A 12,144-nucleotide genomic window follows, 5' to 3' on the forward strand; every position below is an offset into this window, starting at 1 on the left:
CTGATCAAAGAGTAATAAACAATTTAGAGTGGGTTTTTAAAAGTTGATTCCTGCTAACGAGAAAGACTTATGGTGGGAAATGCTGGAGAGGTATAAGTGGTGAGGAGAGAGGGAAGGAGTAGTTTTGCCAAAGGCTAACCTAGGAGGAAAGGTGGGGACCACAGGGACCAGTCAAGATCCTATATTGTTAGGGGGGTGAGGGCATGAGGGGAGGATAGGGGGGGTAATGGGGGGATAAGGACACATATGTAATACCTTAATCAATAAAGAAATTAAAAATAATAATAAAATATAAAATAAAAAAAATTAAAAAAAGGTCCTATATTGTTTCAAAGCACCAAAAGGAGAGTTAACTGAAAAAGATTGGGAAAATGTTGGACTTTTCATCCGCTATTTCTAATTACACTAGGAAGAAATGCCACAACATAAATCAAATGAAGTGGCTCAGTTGGTTGAGTGTCATCAAAAGGTCTTCACTTCAATTCCTGGTCAGGGCACGTAGGGGGAGGGAAGAGGGGCTGGACATCGAGTTCAGTAAACAATGCCAATGATTTGATCAATCATTGGCCTATGTAATGAAACCTCCATAAAAATCCCTAAACAGGGTTTAGAGAGCGTCCAGGTCCCAACACATCCACATGCCAGGAGGGGGTGCAACCCAACTCCACAGACAAAGAAGCTCCTGCACTCGGGACCCTTCTAGCCACTTCACCTGGCTGCGTATTGGCATCCTTTATATTAACCTGCTAAATGTAAATAAAGTGTTCTCCTGAGTTCTGTGAGCCATTCCTGCAAATTATCCAACCAGAAGAGTGAGTCGCAGGAACCCCCAATTTGGCTTGTCAGAAGCCCAGGTGCCCAAGACCTGTGACATCTGAAGTTAGGGCCGTCTTGTGGGACTGAGCCCTTTAACTGTGGGTTCTGATGCTTACTCCAAGTAGATAGTGTCAAAATTGAATAACTTCTTGGACACTAGTTGATGTTGAAGAATTGAAGAATTACAGAGGAATAAAGAGTAAACCATGAAAAATCCCCTTTACAGATTGGAGAGAAACCAAGATGGCGGCGTAGGTAAACACCGGAGTTTGCTGCCTAGAACAACCACTTCAAAAATACAACTAAGAGACGGAACGGACATAACCCAGAATCACAGGAAGGCTGGCTGAGGGGAAATTCTTCAACTAGAAGGAGAGAGAACAGCATACCGAGACTCAGAGGAGGCGCAGTGCAGAAAATACAAAGGTGCGGAGGTGCGCGAGGAGCAGGCTGGTGGCTGAGGGCGAGGTTGTTGTTTTCAATCGAGAGGGAGGCTCAGGCCCTGAGCTCCAGTTCCGGGCGAGTCTCTGGGGACCCAGACTCAAACGGGAGAAGTGGGACTGTCTGGCATCAGTCGGAGCGCGAGGGCAGCTTTCTCTCCAGGGTTTGCAGCAGTTGCTGGGACACTGAGAGGCAGAACCTCTGGGGACGGGATTGAGAACAGCCATAACTGCTCCCTCCACCTGCCCTGTTGATCCCCTGGGACCCACCCTGCCCAAGCCCTGCACAGAGCCATTTGCCGGATAGCCTCAGGCAAAGGGTAGATTAGCACCTCCCAGAGGACAGAAGTTTTCCCACTGCAGACACAGCTGATTCTCACAGCCAGTTCGCCCGGAGGTCAAATCCCCCTAGTATTAACTACAACAATCAAGGCTTAACTACAACAAGACTGCGCACAAAGACCACTAGGGGGTGCACCAAGAAAGCATAAAAATTGCGGAGACAAAGAAACAGGACAAAATTGTCAGTGGAGAATATTGAGTTCAGAACCACACTTTTAAGGTCTCTCAAGAACTGTTTAGAAGCTGCCGATAAACTTATTGAGATCTACAAGAAATCTAATGAGACCCTCAATGTTGTGATAAAGAACCAACTAGAAATTAAGCATACACGGACTGAAATAAAGAATATTATACAGACACCCAACAGCAGACCAGAGGAGCGCAAGAATCAAGTCAAAGATTTGAAATGCGAAGAAGCAAAAAAACACCCAACTGGAAAAGCAAAATGAAAAAAGAATCCGAAAATACGAAGATAGTGTAAGGAGCCTCTGGGACAGCTTCAAGCGTACCAACATCAGAATTATAGGGGTGCCAGAAGATGAGAGAGAGCAAGATATTGAAAACCTATTTGAAGAAATAATGACAGAAAACTTCCCCCACCTGGTGATAAAAATAGACTTACAGGTCCAGGAAGTGCAGAGAACCCCAAACAAAAGGAATCCAAAGAGGACCACACCAAGACACATCATAATTAAAATTCCAAGAGCAAAAGACAAAGAGAGAATCTTAAAAGCAGCAAGAGAAAGAAACTCAGTTACCTACAAGGGAATACCCATACGACTGTCAGCTGATTTCTCAACAGAAACTTTGCAGGCCAGAAGGGAGTGGCAAGAAATATTCAAAGTGATGAATAGCAAGAACCTACAACCAAGATTACTGTATCCAGCAAAGCTATCATTCAGAATTGAAGGTCAGATAAAGAGCTTCACAGATAAGGAAAAGCTAAAGGAGTTCATCACCACCAAACCAGGATTATATGAAATGCTGAAAGGTATCCTTTAAGAAGAGGAAGAAGAAGAAAAAGGTAAAGATAGAAATTATGAACAACAAATACACATCTATCAACAAGTGAATCTAAGAATCAAGTGAATAAATAATCCGATGAACAGAATGAACTGTGGATTATAATAGAATCAGGGACATAGAAAGGGAATGGACTGACTATTCTTGGGGGGAAAAGGGGTGTGGAGGATGTGGGAAGAGACTGGACAAAAATCGTGCACCTATGGATGAGGACAGTGGGTGGGGAGTGAGGGCGGAGGGTGGGGTGGGAACTAGAAGGAGGGGAGTTATGGGGGGGAAAAAAGAGGAACAAATGTAATAATCTGAACAATAAAGATTTAATTAAAAAATAAAATAAGAAATAAAAAAAAGAAAATTAAAAAAAGAAAGAAAAATCCCCTTTACAGTCCTATTGCCTCACTCCTGTTTTTCTTCCTGGTCCAGAAGCAACTTACTTGGTGCTATGGACTGAATTGTATCCCCACCCAAAATTCATATGTTGAAGCCTCTAATCTCCACTGTAATAGTATTTAGAAGTGGAAACCTTGGAAGTTAATTAGGTTTCAATGTGGTCATGAGACTAGGGCCCCCATAATGGGATTAATCCTATATAATAAAAGCCTAATATGCTAAGTGTCCAGTTGTCCAGTCATCTGTTCAACCAACCAAAGCATAGTATGCTAATGATATGCTAAGGCTGCTCAACCGCTCACTATGACGTGCACTGACCACCAGGGGGCAGATGCTTCAACTGGTAGGTTAGCTTGCTGCTGGGGTCCGGCCAATCTGGACTGAGCAAGACGGGCTGGACACATCCTGGTTCCCTCCCCGGGTCCCTCCCCTGCTGGCCAACCTCCCATGTGCCTCCCCGGCCCCGATCATTCACCAGTGGGGTCCCTCAGCCTCGCCTGCACCCTCTCGCAATCTGGGACCCCTCAGGGGATGTCAGAGAGCCAGTTTTGGCCCCATCCCACAGGCCAGGCCGAGGGACCCCACTGATGCACGAATTCGTGCACTGGGCCTCTAGTGCTATTATAAGTAGACACACCAGAGAGCTTGCTCTTTCTCCACCATGTGAGGACACAGTGAGAAGGTGACCCTCTACAAACCAGAAAGAGGGCTCTCACCAGAACCTGACTATGTTGGCACCCTGATCTCAGGCTTCCAGCCTCCAGAACTGTGAGAAAATAAATTTCTGTTATCTAAGCCAAACTTCTTTTTTAAAAAAATATACTTTTATTGATTTCAGAGAGGGAGAGAGAATAGAAACTTAAATGATGAGAGAAAATCATCAATCAACTGCCTCCTGCACACCCCACACTGGGGATTGAGCCCACAACCCGGGCATATTCCCTGACCGGGAATTGAACTGTGTCCTCCTGGTTCATAGGTTGATGCTCAACCACTGAGCAACAAGGCTGGACTTAAAGCCACACTTCTATTGCTAAATATTTAGATTGCTCCAATTTTTGTGTGATTACATATAAAGCTACACAGAATAACTTTGCACATAAGCCATTTGCACATATGAGAACTATTTGTTGGCTAAATTCCTAGAAAGGAATTGCTGGGTAAATATATACTCATAACTATAATCTTGCTAAATATTGCCAAATTTCCCTGCATAGTCATTGTGCCAATTTACACTCCATTTAGTATGTGTAATAGTATTTGGTTTTCCTTTAGTTTCACCTACACAGTGTGTAGCAAACTTCTGAGATTTGCCAAATTAGCAGGTCAAATGTTTCTTTATAGTTTTTCTTTCTTTTCTTTCCTTATTTGCATTTTCTTGTTATGTGTGAGATTATTTTTTCATGTATTTAAAAGCCTTTTGTGTATTTCTTCTACAATTTATCTCCTTTTCTGATTGTCAGTATTTTTCTTATTGTTTCATAGGTGCCCTTTATTTTAACAGAAAAATGAAACCTTTGTGTGGTAAGAATTGCAAACTCCCCCGTTTGTTGTCTGTCGACTTTCCTTATGGTGATTTTTGTCAGACTGAACTTTTTTATTTTTATATATCCCAATTTAACAAACTTTTAAGACTTCTGGGTTTCATACATACTTAGAAATTTTTCCCCACTCCAAGATGAAAATATCTCCTTGCTTTTTCCTACTTCTCTTTACTTTTTATATTTAAGTCTCGGGCCCATCTGAAATTTATTTTAGTATAAGGTATGAGGTATGGCTCCAATATAATTTATTTTCAGAGAGTCATTCAGTTTATCCAATGCCATTGACTAAATAATTCATTTTTTCCTGATAAATATGTAGTAACCAGCAACAAGTTACTAAATACATAGTTACTAAATAAATAGTAATCTATTGCCAGCTTACTGCATATTTACCAGGGACAGATATTGAATTTTATCAAATGCCTTCTTACTACCTATTAGAAAGATAATATTAACCTTCTATCATAATAATAGATTTCCTAATTTGGAATAGCCCCTGCATTTGTGAAGTCCTAATTGTTAATGTTATTATTCTCTTAATGTGCTACTGAAGTCTGATTGCTAATATTTATAATGGATTGTTGGATTGATATTCTGAATTGTCATATGTGAGATCATGCTATGGTTTTCTTGAGCAATAATTGTTGCATATTGTTATCAATTGTTATGTTAGCTTCATATAAAATAATTTGGATACTTGAATTCTCTTTCTTTGTTCTGGAAGTTTAAATGGTATTGTAGTCATTTGTGTCTTTCATAAAGTTTCTTTATTTTTTAATGCTTCCTTGCTTTACCAACTTTTTTATTTAATCAAACATCTACTTGTCTCAACTGCCTCAGATAAAAATAAGTTTATTATTTCTAAATTTGACAACCATACATTACCCTTATACCATACGGATATTAAAATATCATTAAAGTGAGAAAATAATCAGAGAAATGTACAAAGGTGTATATGCAAATTTTAATACAGTATTATCCTATATAATAAAATAGACCGAATATGCAAATAGAACAAACGGCAGAACAACAGGAGCAACTGAACAACCAGTCGCTATGATGTGTGCTGACCACCAGGGGGCATGTGCAGAGCATGGCGGGCGTTGGCCACGGCAGGATGGTGGAGCAGGTGAGCAGGGGCACCAGACCAAGGCAGGACACTGGTCGCTGTCACTGGGGCGAGCCTCTGGTGGTTACTGACAATTCTTTGCTTCCGTGAGCTGCGGTCCCACCTGGCACTTGCACCTGCTGCCTGCTCCAGAGCTGCTGCTCACACCCGTTGCCAGCACCGGCCCCACTCGCACCTGCTGCTGGTGCCCGGAGCCGGTCCCAATCACTCAGCACCATCAGTGGGTGTGAGTGGCGGCTGCCAGCCCCAATCGCCCCTGAGGGGTGATCGGGACAGCAGCCACTGCTCACTCCACTGACGATGCCAGCCCCAATTGCTCCACGCCATCAGCGGGTGTGAGCAGGGCTGGCCCCGTCAGCACTTAGGAGCAGTGGCAGTGGGAACAGGGCTGCCAGCAGACAGGGGACCAGGGGCTACAGCGGGAGAGACCAGGCAGGGGTGTGGAGGATGGGCCAAGACCCGCCACTGTTCCTACCACAGCCTTGAGGCCCATAGTTCCTTTCAAGGTGCACGAATTTGTGCACTGGACCCCTAGTATCTAACTAAAAAGAATTGGAACTCCTTGGAGAAATAACTGATTCCAGAGCTGGGGAAAGAAAGGACATTGCAAAGTAAACATTGAACATCTTGTGAGGGCAGAAAGTAAGGAAGAAAGTGCTCAAGGCTGATGAAGATTTGTGAAAAGGTCAGCAGGAGTCATACAAAAGGGGTTCCCACTAGCCAATACTGGTACAATTTGAGCCTTGAAATAAATAATGATAGGAAGAGAATATTCATAGGGGGAAAACCCCTTACTTATCTATAATAATAAAAGCGTAATATGCTAACTAGACCAGACATCCTTCCGGACAACCTTCCAGACGAAGCCGGGGCTGCAAGGGAAGCTGGTGCCAGCAGCCAGGGAAAGAAAGGCCTACTCTTGCACAAATTTCATGCATCGGGCCTCTAGTTTATAATGAAAGCAAAAAAGGAAGCAATTTAAAAGCTAAATGTTCTCAGTAAACTGGTTAAGTTACAGTGTTTTCTGTCTGACACGGAGACAGCGTTCAGTTGATCAGCAGCCTAGCCAGGATCTCTAGCCAAGTTCTGGTGTTTATTGTCTTGTTACATCTGTATTTATACCAGTTGATTTTAATCCTGTCAATTTCTATTGCAAAGGTTAAGGCGTTTCTTATCTCCATTCCAGGGAGTAAAGATTATGTAGCTTAAGCATGATTGTTTGTAGTTAAAGTGATTAACTACCCGCCTGGCACTTAGTTAAGGGGTTTTATCCCCTCCCTAACTTCAGGGAAAAATCCCTACCTGGGGAAACAACCTTTCTAGGAGAGGTGACCTTGGTTAAAACACATAGCGCTACGGAGAGCAAACATATTAAGAACAGTATGCCATATACGCCAGGTCCCTTGAAACATATGCTGTGCAGATGTTTCTTTCCTGTAGCGACTGTGTCAAGCAGCAAGGATGGACCGGCTTCCAGCACATTCCAAGTCCTCAATAGTTCGTTTTCGACACTATTGAAATTGCTCTTCCCCTCTCTCGTCAATCCATGTCTATGGTCTTTAAGATAACTTGTTATGTAAAATTATTTATTTATCTAAGATGCACCTTCACTGAATTTATCTGAAAAATAAAAAAGTCGATATTAAGGGAAAAATTGTAAATGGAAGATTATAAGAGAGGGTTTCGCGTGCCAGCAAGTTACTGGCGTGCCATGTTTGGCACGCGTGCCAGGGGTTGCCCACCCCTGCTCTAGACAAACCTGACCTAGTTCATTCTCACAAGTTTTCTCCCTGAGAATGAATTTCAGTTAAATTCAAAAACCAAGATGAATTTCGAACCTTTCCTGGAAAGGCCAAGGTGGGCAGTCTAAGTCAAATATTTTCCTCCCAAGGAATTTCACATCAATTCATTGATAAAATGCATTTTCTACATCAACCTTTAAAATAAACATATGCTCTTCAAGGATGCTAGAAAGCACTGAGTTACATTTGATAATTCTTAAATTAATAACAATCTTACATCTGGCAAGATTTCTTTAGTTAAAGCTCTATTTCAACTCATACCAGGGACATAGCCAATCCATAATCATTTGAAATAAGTGGGTCAAGTAGTCATGGTTTAGATCATTGTTTTGTTTATAAACATGTTTTGCTGTTGTTGTAATGGTGTTTCTATATAGGGTCCTTTGAGTTTATGATTTAACCCCTCCATGGAACTTGGATTCTTCCATGAAACTTCTGTGTATAATCAAATAAAAACAGAGTATAATCATTTTGGAATCACAGTTCTGGAAAGAAGCATTAGAAAAGCAATATGTTTTTACATACAAAATACTTTGTTGATCACTGGAGGTACAACCAGAGGAATTTAACACTTAGACCCTACCTTTTTTTTTTTTTTTGTCCCCAACTTTAAATTGCTTCATTACCAATAGAAATATTTATCAGACTCATCTACACAGACTTGAAAACTAAGGAAGTTCAAATCAGGAGTTAGTGGTCATATCTTGTTTTTATCATTAGATGTCCCTTCACTTTCATTTTCATGAAACTTTTTCTTCTGGGAGCAACTTTCTCATCCTCTCTTCAGCAGGGACAGATCCAGGTTTTGTGAAACTTGAAGTTTATACAATTTACAGAAACCACTTTAGTGGATTAAAAATTATGAATACAAAATTATTTAGAATAAGAAAAAATCATAATGCATTACAAATTTCAAAAGTTGAAAAATACAAAAAAAAAATCACAAAAAACAACCTAATAGTTTTATTACTAAATGCTCTGATACTCTTTAATACTTTTCTCCTCCATGACATTGTTTGCTGGATCAAACCTTACCTGAAGCCTACTACCTCTGGACTTTTCTGTTACAGAGGCCAATATTTCTCTTCATTGTTTAAGGAACTTTCAGTTACTTGCAACATAGAATACTAATTCATACAAAGATATATGGAAAACTCGTAATAAGCTTTAAGACTAGATGGGCCCTAGTTCATGAAAAAAAGCACTTGAGTATTTAGCCTAACTTGAAAAATATAGAATGATTTGTGCAATCACGTATCAATTCCCTCCAATAGTAAAAGGAACTTAGAACCACTTAATTTTTCAAACTGTGTGACAAATATAATTGAACTACCCAAGTATATGTGAGAGAATAAAAACATGTAAAGGTCAGAACAATAAAACAAAAAGATTATTATTGCTTTTACCAAGTATTTAGTAATTAGCCCTTAATGGGAAATGGTTACACGGCTGCTTTAATGTGGTTGCTCAGACTTAACCATTGCTTTGTTTCCTGCGAAATAGAGAAATAGTCAATCTGGGTAAAAATGGGGAGAAAAAGTGGGGGAGAGTTTAATTGACTAAAAACTGCATTTACTTGAAATCCATTAAGGAAGGGCATTTGAAAGAAATAAACAAATGAGCATGCAGCAAGCATTAGGAAATGTAGCTGTGAGATATGAATGCGCCCTGGGAAAACAAGAGCTCTGAGACAGAAAATCCTGGTCGGCCTTTTGCAGTATGGGGAAACAAATGGTCCTTTCAAAAGTGTGTGAGCTCAGTGTGGCTCTGTTTGGAATAATGAAAGAAATGAGCCAAAACAATAATTGCAGATAAGATTTTGAACAGAATCCTGCTGGGGTTCATGATTTGAATACTGTTAGCTAAAGAGCAGAGCGGGCAAAGCATGTACATTTTCGCATGTCTTTTACAATTGTGGTTGATTTCGTAATGCCTTGGATTTACCTAGAGCCGTAGAAGGAGAAAGGGGGAGGGTGATGTAGAGGTTTACAGACACAGTTAATATGTGGGATGGATTTTTTTCTTTTTTTGCAACAATTTGACATAACAACTTCTCCAGTTACTGCTCAAAATAGAAAGATATGTTCTGTGGTTCCGTGGCAGAGCCTTGGAGAGCATCTCATCCAGGGCACTGCACATAAATTAAGGCACTGGTTGAAGATCATAAAGTCCATAACAGAGTAGCAACTAACTTTGCATAACTTAGGTAAAAAGGAGAGTTACACTTAAGGAGGAATTGTTTGTGGCTGTTCCAAGTTATAAAATTTATGCCTCCTCTCCTCCTGCACATTTATTCATCGGTTCTCGAAATGTATCTTCCCTTCACCTCTTCTCACCAGATACCCAAGAACATCCTTTTCTCCCCAAATTACTTCAATTATAAAATTGAGACTTATTCTTACAGAAGAGTATTCCTCCACAGGTTATATGATCCGTGAGGGATTTCATCAACTGTCACATCTTGAACTCCTTGCCTGGTTCTGGCTCTCAGCCAATGTGTGCTGAATGAATGCAGTGCCACGAAAGGTAACTGAATTGCTCAGTAAAGGCACCACTTCACAGTCCTCCCGATAATGCATGAGGGTTTTCTTTCCTCCACATCCCCTCCAGCAGTTATTTCTCATCTTTTTTTATAAGAGCTATTGTGGCTGAAACTGGTTTGGCTCAGTGGATAGAGTGTCGGCCTGCGGACTGAAAGGTCCCAGGTTTGATTCCAGTCAAGGGCATGTACCTGGGTTGTGGGCACATCCCCAGTGGGAGATGTGCAGGAGGCAGCAGATCGATGTTTCTCTCTCATCGATGTTTCTAGCTCTCTATCTCTCTCCCTTCCTCTCTGTAAAAAAATCAATAAAATATATTTTTTTAAAAAAAGAGCTATTGTGATAGGTCTGAGGTGAGAACTCGTTGTTGTTTTAATATGTATTTCCCTGATGACTAGTGATGTGGAGCATCTTTTTATGTACCTGCTAGCCATCTGTATGTCTTCTTTGGGAAAATGTCTATTTGGATCCTCTTCTCATTTTTCAATCAGATTGTTTGTTTAACATTGGATTGTGTGAGTTCTTTATATATTTTGGATTTTTGCTCTTTATTGGATATATGATTTGCAAATATTTTCTCCTTTTCAGTAGGTTACCTTTTCATTTTGTTGATGATCTCTTTTGTTGAGAAGCTTTTTAGTTTGATGTAGTCCCACTTGTTTATTTTTCCTTTTGTGTTTTTGTTGTTGTTGTTGTTGTTGCTGTTGCTGCTGCTTTGGTGTCGAATCCAAAAAAATATCATCACCAAAATCAATGTCACGGAGCTTACTGCCTATTTTCTTTTAGAAGTTTTATGGTTTCAGGTCTTACATTCGAGACTTTAATTCATTTTGAGTTACTTTTTGTCTGTGGTGTAACACAGTGGTCTAGTTTATTTCTGTTGCATGCTGCTGTCCAGTTTTTCCAGCACCATTTATAGAAGAGTCTGTCCGTTCCCTATTGTATATTCTTGGCTCCTTTGTCATAAATTAATTGACCATGTATGCATGGGTTTATTTCTTGCCTTTCTATTTGTTCCATTGATCTATGTGTCTGTTTTTATGCCAAATACCATACTGTTTTGATTACTATAACTTTGTAATATAGTTTGAAATCAGGGAGTATGATACCTCCAGCTTTGTTCTTCTTAAGATTGCTTGGCTATCTGGATTCTATACAAATTTTAGGAATCTTCTATTTCTTTAAAAAATGCCATTGGAATTTTGCTAGGGATTGTATTGAATCTGTGGATTGCTTTGTGTAGTATGAACATTTTAACACTTCTAAATCTTCCAATCTAAAAACAGGAGTATCTTTCCATTTATTTATGTCCTCTTGAGTTTCTTTTAATCAGTGTCTTCTAGTTTTCAGAGTACAGGGCTTTCACCTCCTTGTTTCAGTTTATTCCTAGGTACTTATTTTTTATGGTGCAATTGCAAATGGGATTGTTTTTTAATTTCTCTTTCTGATACTTTATTATAAGTGTATAGAAAAGTAAAAGATTTTTACATATTGATTTTCTGTATCTGTGGGGGAAAAAATGGGTAAATTTTAACAATCAACATAAAATTAAAATACCAGCCTTCTGGGATGGATATGTCTTTGCATTTAATAAAATATCAGGGTTTCTTTCAACAGCTGCTCCCCACCCAGATGTACATGCTCTCCTAAGGTGCCCCAGCAACAACCCCTTTTGCCAAACAACTTCTGCAAACCATCTTGCCCCTTGAACAAACTTTCCCAAAACAAATCTGATCCATTCCTGTATAAAATACGCCAGGGTGTCTTCTAAATTTTAATTGCAATATTTCTGCCACAAGAGGGCGCAGTGTGACTGTTCATACCATGCGAAACAATCAACGATCCTAAAGGTTAATATTGCACAACAAAATACATTGTACTCCAGTAATTGTTTTCATTTGCATGTTGTTTTCATGCACTTGAATTAATTGTATTCCTTAAAGCAAGAATAATTGAAAGCAGAAATGTCCACCATTTCCTTCTGGAAAATCTTTTCTCAGGCTGTAACTGGTTAGGTACAAACTTAGCATCACTCTCCTCTGTTTAAAAGACTGTGATTCATCTCTTTTTCTGGGAGTCATTTCCTGTAAGGGCCTTCAGCGGCCTTTTTGCTCCAAA

The sequence above is a fragment of the Myotis nattereri genome (genome assembly GCF_964212035.1).
Source record: "Myotis nattereri genome assembly, chromosome: 6".
Lineage (NCBI taxonomy): Eukaryota > Metazoa > Chordata > Mammalia > Chiroptera > Vespertilionidae > Myotis > Myotis nattereri.